This window comes from Phyllobates terribilis, unplaced genomic scaffold (assembly GCF_046119375.1).
Source record: "Phyllobates terribilis strain yellow unplaced genomic scaffold, ASM4611937v1 Scaffold_55__1_contigs__length_8800988, whole genome shotgun sequence".
Taxonomy (NCBI): domain Eukaryota; kingdom Metazoa; phylum Chordata; class Amphibia; order Anura; family Dendrobatidae; genus Phyllobates; species Phyllobates terribilis.
The window spans coordinates 1,265,399-1,273,082 of record NW_027362815.1 but is presented as its reverse complement, the minus strand read 5'-3'; the positions used below and the strand labels follow the sequence as shown (position 1 = coordinate 1,273,082).

The following is a 7,684-nucleotide window of genomic DNA, read 5'->3' as shown; positions in this document are numbered from 1 at the left end:
CTCAAGGTGTAATGTGCACTAGTTACATATTAGCCTGTAGGTGGTATAATATATATACTATAGGCCCAGACATCCCATATTATATACAGGATAATAGGAGGCGGGTATAATATCCAGAGCTAACAAGCCTCCCCTATTCCCTGGGCCTGTCCCGATTTGAGGGCTCAGTCCCGGCCCGGCTCAGCTCTTCTCCCGGCAGGGGCGCTGCTGGGCACTGGGCTTTTCCTCCAGACACGCAGGCTTTCCATGCTGTGTGTGACCCCTTGTAGCTCCGCCTCCCGCTCTCTGCTCCTCCCCGGCATCAGGGCAGAGGAATTCTACTGTGCAGAGACCGCACAGCATGAGGAGGTGAGGGGTCAGGGGGCGGGGCCAAGTCTGCGGAGGACATGACAACAAGGTGCGGTCCTGAGGTGAGGGGGAGACCCGCAGCCTCTCCCATCTGTGGCTGCTGTTATTACAGGATGGGAAGGGGATTTAGGGACACTGCAGGGCTGACAGCTCTCCTGCGTACAGCCCATACTCTGCTGCTGATTGCAAACACCAGGCCCCACCACTGCCACTGGAGACATGATGGAGAAGAAGGGAATATATACATGTCATGTTGTGCCCGCTGTGTGTATGATGTCTGTGTGATGGTTGTGCCCGCTGTGTGTATGATGTCCGTGTGATGGTTGTGCCCGCTGTGTGTGTGATGTCTGTGTGATGGTTGTGCCCGCTGTGTGTATGATGTCTGTGTGATGGTTGTGCCCGCTGTGTGTATGATGTCTGTGTGATGGTTGTGCCCGCTGTGTGTGTGATGTCCGTGTGATGGTTGTGCCCGCTGTGTGTGTGATGGTTGTGCCCGCTGTCTGTGTGATGGTTGTGCCCGCTGTGTTTATGATGTCTGTATGATGGTTGTACCCGCTGTGTGTATGATGTCTGTGTGATGGTTGTGCCCGCTGTGTGTATGATGTCTGTGTGATGGTTGTGCCCGCTGTGTGTATGATGTCTGTGTGATGGTTGTGCCCGCTGTGTGTATGATGTCTGTGTGATGGTTGTGCCCGCTGTGTGTATGATGTCTGTATGATGGTTGTGCCCGCTGTGTGTATGATGTCTGTGTGATGGTTGTGCCTGCTGTGTGTATGATGTCTGTGTGATGGTTGTGCCCGCTGTGTGTATGATGTCTGTGTGATGGTTGTGCCCGCTGTGTGTATGATGTCCGTGTGATGGTTGTGCCCGCTGTGTATATGATGTCCGTGTGATGGTTGTGCCCGCTGTGTGTATGATGTCCGTGTGATGGTTGTGCCCGCTGTGTGTATGATGTCCGTGTGATGGTTGTGCCCGCTGTGTGTATGATGTCCGTGTGATGGTTGTGCCCGCTGTTTGTATGATGTCCGTGTGATGGTTGTGCCCGCTGTGTATATGATGTCCGTGTGATGGTTGTGCCCGCTGTGTGTATGATGTCTGTGTGATGGTTGTGCCCGCTGTGTGTGTGATGTCTGTGTGATGGTTGTGCCCGCTGTGTGTGTGATGTCTGTGTGATGGTTGTGCCCGCTGTGTGTATGATGTCTGTGTGATGGTTGTGCCCGCTGTGTGTGTGATGTCTGTGTGATGGTTGTGCCCGCTGTGTGTGTGATGTCTGTGTGATGGTTGTGCCCGCTGTGTGTATGATGTCTGTGTGATGGTTGTGCCCGCTGTGTGTGTGATGTCTGTGTGATGGTTGTGCCCGCTGTGTGTATGATGTCTGTGTGATGGTTGTGCCCGCTGTGTGTATGATGTCCGTGTGATGGTTGTGCCCGCTGTGTGTGTGATGTCTGTGTGATGGTTGTGCCCGCTGTGTGTCTGATGTCTGTGTGATGGTTGTGCTCGCTGTGTGTATGATGTCTGTGTGATGGTTGTGCCCGCTGTGTGTATGATGTCTGTGTGATGGTTGTGCCCGCTGTGTGTATGATGTCTGTGTGATGGTTGTGCCCGCTGTGTGTATGATGTCTGTGTGATTTTTAACATAGCGCTTTGAAATAGGCAGGGGTGGGAGATTAATTTTCCCAAGGGGCCACGTGAGAGACCGTGATTGTTGTGGAGCCCGAACCAATAGGTTCAAATTAATTCAGCTCAATATTAATATTAACTTATTAATGATATATTTTTTGTATATTTATATTATCACTTAATATTGAGCTGTTTTAAGTATGCTGACATCCCCCTATATACAGTATGAGCCCCCACACAACCCCGTACATACAGTATTAGCACACACCACCCCTACCTACGGTATGAGCCCTCGCATAGCCCCCAATATACAGTAAGAGCCACCACAAGAAAGCCAGATGTCGTATAATGAATCTACATAAAGATGAGAAAGTTCTGGCGGCTCCGACTGTGAATGAGGGAACAAAAAATAACCCTCAGGTCCCAACAAGAGATGAGCAGGACTCACAGATGAGGCCGCACTGCCCCGGAAGATAAGAGACTCATGGCCTCCAGTCCAGCCGCCAGGTAGCACTGACCTGGACGCCCGACTGGAGGCCCCGGAATCCATCTGCTCATCTCTAGTCCCAGCTGCCCTGGATACAGTGGACAGTCCTGGATTTGGGTCTGGGCCTTGCAGTCTCGGCCGTCTGCTGAATTTCCCTCACTACCAGCGCCCCTCTGACAACTCCTGCCGGGCGAGAAAGATAATGGTAAATGGGCGTGGATTGGGGTGTGACCAGGGGCGAGGCCAAAATTTGCCGCGCATAGCACCTTTCTGTCCCTCTTTCTGTTCTTCAAAAGTTGAGAGGTATGAATATGTGATGTCTGTATCCCAGTATATCGCTTACCATCACATATTATGCTGTATACTGGATGTGATGGACTTTGATACAGGCATCCAATGTTATACAGAGGATAATATGTCACTGGTGTAATATCTGATGTCTGTGCTCATAGTGTGGTATATAACTGTCACATGCTATTCTGTATGTAATATCTGATGTATGTAGTCATAATATATCTTATTCCAGTACAGATGAGCAAATTGATTCGCAGGACACTGGTCAAACAGTCCCGTCAGTAGTCTGTGGCCACCAGACCAGAGCCCCGCGAGCCTCCTCCTGCCTGCCGGCATCTCTGACTCCTCTTTTGATTATAGTCTTTGCATGATGTCATCTTTTTGGCGTGACACATACATGACATTGTGCCTGGCTACAAATCAAAGGCAGAGAAAGAGAATGGTGTCAGGTAGGAGGCTGTCAGGGCTCCTATCCAGCAGCCACTGAATATTCATCTGACCATTGGATCAGGGTCCTGCAAATGAAGTTGCTCATCTCTATATATCAGTCATATATTCTCCTATGTATATTGTATTGTATGTGGTATAATATGTTCACTGTGTGCACAGACATCAGATGGGACACACATGATAATTAGTGACTCGTACATCATATACTATAATGTGGAGTTGACTTTTACATTAATGACTTGCTCAATCAAGTATGTAGGAAATAATAAACAAAATAATAATTCCTAGGTATCTATCTGGCAGACCTGTGCTTATGTGTGGCCACCTTTAGGCTGTGTGCCCACTATGCGTTTTTTAAGAGTTTCCGCAACGGCAATTCCGCTGCAGAAACGCTTAAAAAACGCTTGGTAGAAGGTCTGCTATGTTCCCCAATGATAATCCGCATCTGCTGTGCACATGCTGCGGAAATTTCCGCTGCGGATTATCAATGCGGAAAAATCCGCCGCACTACCAATTATTTTGTGTAATCGCAGCGTTTTCGCCGCCTTTGACTTGCATTGAATTGCATAATATCCGCATGACTACATGTGCACATGCGGATATTTAGCGATTCAGTGTGCGGATGGTACCCGGATTTGGAGAAGAAGAGACTCTCCTCCAGACCCGGGTACCATAGTACCTGTAAAAAAAAAGAATTAAAATAAAAAATATACATTATACTTACCTTCTGATGGCCCCCGGTCTCCATAGCGATGCGTCCTGGCTTCCTGGCAGCTCATGATGGTCTAAAAGGACGTCGGCGGTTTCTTGACCCGTCACATGACTAAATTACGTCATGGCAGGTCCTTTTACACAACCGTGAGACACCGGGAAAACCGGACGCATCGGATAAGGAGACCAGGGGCCGTCAGAAGGTAAGTATAATATTTCTTTTTTACCTTTCTTTTACGGTCACACTATATAAATCCATACCGGTTGCATGGATTTATATAGTGTGACCAAGTTGTCAAGCACTTTCCAAGTGATGCTAAAATCGCTTGCAAAGCTCTTGACAACCCGCATGCGGAAATGCATGTGAAGAGCGCTTCACTTCTGCTTGTCCCTGGCAGGAAAACTCATAGAATCCGCATGCGTTTTTTCTGCCAGGGAGATGCAGAAACGCTCTGGAAAAATTCTCAGCATTTCTGCATTGTGGGCACTTAGCCTTACTCTGTTTAGGAGTGTAGAAAAGCACAGCGTACCTTGGATTACTTGCATTACACCTCTAACAACCTAAATCCGTTTTGTAGTGGTCAGACATTGTACATATTATGCTTATGTATTACCAGTTTTAAATGCTCACCTGAACTGGACCAAGTGCTGTCATTTTTCTCCACGGGCAGCACTTAGACAATACGTTTGTGTGAATATAGCCTATGAAGCAGCTGGTAATAAACATGTTGAAGGGGTTTTCTGCAAACAAAAGTACATTTTAATCAATAGATCTTGGAATAATAATAACTTCCACAATTGGATGTGTTTAAATAAAATGTCCCTGTGCTGAGATAATGTTATAAATGTGCCCCTGCTGTGTACTGTGTAATGGCTGTGTCTGACTGTGCAGGAACATGGTCTGATCATACCACATCTCCTGGGCAGGGGGGGAGAAAAAGAGTATATAGCATCGATTAAATCACTGCACACTCTAGTTTCAAGATGCAAACGATGGGTCAAAACGTTCATTTACTGTTGCATTATTCCCTGCACCTTAAATGTGTCTTATTGCATGTCTTCAAATAGACTTTAGTTTGCATCATGAAACTAGAATGTGCGGTGATTTAATCTACGCCGATTCTGGGGATTCCACATCCCGTGTACCTGCACCTTGACCTACAGACTGTGTGCACGCTAATCATCTATATATAAAGAGAGTATATATACATTACAGCAGGGGATCACAGCTGAGTCTTTCTTTGAGCTAAAATATTGTTTAAAAACAGGCATTGAAATGTTTTACTCACAAAAAGAATCCTCTGTGATCCCCTGCTATCCTGCCTGTATCCTCTTTTTCTCCCCCCCTGCCCAGGAGATGTGGTATGATCAGACCATGTTCCTGCATGGTCAGACACAGCCATTACACAGTACACAGCAGGGGCACATTTATAAGATTATCTCAGCACAGGGACATTATTATATCACATCCAATTGTGGAAATTATTATTACTCCAAAACCTATTGATTAAAATATATTATTGTTTGTGGGAAAACGACCTTTAAGGATGGGCCGCTACTCATGGACCACTGCTGTGTGCTTGCCCCCAGGCTAAAATTTGCCAGCCAGCCCCTGCTAGCAGTGATATTAGAATACACACTATACATGTTATTACATACAGCATCCTTTACCTATAAAAATTGTATATAATCTCTTCCACTTTTCTTTCCAGTGGGTGTAGTGACAAGATTATGGAGCAGTTGCCGGGACCAGTGCCGCCGCGAGCGACAACAGGGTAGGAAGAGTGGTGATGTGGCTCTTAAAAAGAAAGGCCATACCTATATTATGACCGGTTCCAGTTTTTGTCCCTAGTCCTAGATTTTCACCCGTAAGTGGCTATCTTTTTCAGTTTTATTTGTTGTAATGGTTTGATTATTATTTTGCATATTAAAAATGCTTTTTTCTCTGTCATCCCTGACCTTACAGATCTGACTGGACCAAAAAGGGAAATACCTGTAGCCCGGAGGTGCTGGAAGCCAGAGAGGAATCTGAAATGGAGGCCGGAGCTGGGAGCCAGAAAGAAGAAGAGCCTGCGGAGAGCACCAGTACACCACAGCCCCTCGACACCTCCCCTCATGCACCAATAAGCCAGCATCGCTACCGCCCCACCATCACTGGCGTACGTGACATGGGAATACCTGTGAGTGATGATGATGAGAGTTTTTGTCTAAGCCTGGCCCGTTATTTCAGGCACGTTCCCTTTTTATTGAGGCTCCAGACCAGGGCTGCCCTCCAAATTGTTTTGTCTGCCGCTGCGCCACCAAATTCACCGATGGCCATCTTTTAATTCCTTGAAAGGTGGCAACTTTCTGAGGACAACCAAACCCGGTCATTAGACCCCCCAAGAAGGGCACTCAGCAGACCCACCATCACAGCAGCCACCACCTCCAGTGCCAGCATCACGGCAATCACCACCACCTCCAGTACCAGCATCACAGCAGCCATCACCACCACCTCCAGTCACAGCATCACAGCAACCACCACCAACTACAGTGGCACCATCACGGCAGCCACCTTCAGTGCCAGCATCTTGGCAGCCACCTCCATTACCAGCATCACGGCTGCCAACAACCCCCTCACCAGCATGTCTCTTGCCCCAATCACCCTTGTCTTGTTGGCATGATGGCCAAAACACAGAAGACAAGGCCAGACAAAGATCTGAGATACAGAATTTGTGTGCTGAGATGCCGCCACAGTCACTGAAAGGTGTTACATAGATGCGTATTATATGGACGCTATATGGATGGCATAAGCATGGTCCGTTTGCTGTGCTTTTTTTTTCTCGCACACATTGAGTTGCATTGGCGAGTCTCGTCTGATATATGCAGCCACTTGCAGCATGCTGTGATTTTTTTGTCTCCGTTCGATCCGAGCTGGGAAAAAAAAAATCACAGATGAACACATAATCATTCAATAACAAGAGTCAGAGTGCAATCCAATTTTTTTTATCAGATTGCACTCGTGTGATTTAAACGCAGATGAGTATGAGCCCTTAGACTCAGCCAAAAGATTGTAGACATAGAGTATATCTTATTGCTCTAATAGGCATCTAGTCATTCAACAGAGGCCATTAACTATATATTCTACATGCAGGGCTTGTGAATTGTCCATTATTAAAATAAGCAGTATATAAAAAGCAGTGCAGGAGGCTGCAGTGAAGGACATGACAAATATTAATAACAATATGTAAAATAATCACAGGCTGCAATTACCCACCATATTTTTTCTTAAACCATGAAATCAACTTTTTCTTGCGGTTGTAAATTTGAAATGACAGTGATAGCTATTATGACATCACAAGGCACATGACATCATAGACATCACAATTGGAATAGAATGTATAAATTTCTACACTGCTGCCATCTTGTGTCACTATAACCTGACAGCTGGAAGAGGACGAGTCCAGGTAAGTAGCTCTTTACTTTTAAGCTTTGGTATACTTATAATGTATCCACCGGATTTATCATGGATTGCCGGGAACACTCTGTAATAAGACATTTTCAGGACAACCCCTTGTCTAAATGAGAAATTGCTGACGATCAGTTGATATTAGGTGGGTGGGGGAGGTCAAGTTGGGACATCTTTATGGGGCTCCATTTTTGGGTAGTTTTGCCATTTATGTGGACAAATTATTTTATTATCATTCTCTGTTCTCAGATCTTTGGTTCCTATTGAATTAGGGGCTGACATTGGAGTTGTAGTTTAACCCCTTTAAAGCTCAAGACGTACTAATA

The 7,684-nt window shown here is 46.3% G+C and overlaps 1 long non-coding RNA gene across 1 annotated transcript; it reads left to right on the top strand.

The window, feature by feature from the left end:
- Positions 1-347: 347 nt before the first annotated feature.
- LOC141192223 (uncharacterized) lies at positions 348-7,348 on the top strand. The gene is made up of 3 exons (XR_012265860.1): positions 348-410; positions 5,623-5,778; positions 5,877-7,348. It is a non-coding gene; the product is annotated as an uncharacterized lncRNA (long non-coding RNA).
- Positions 7,349-7,684: the final 336 nt, after the last annotated feature.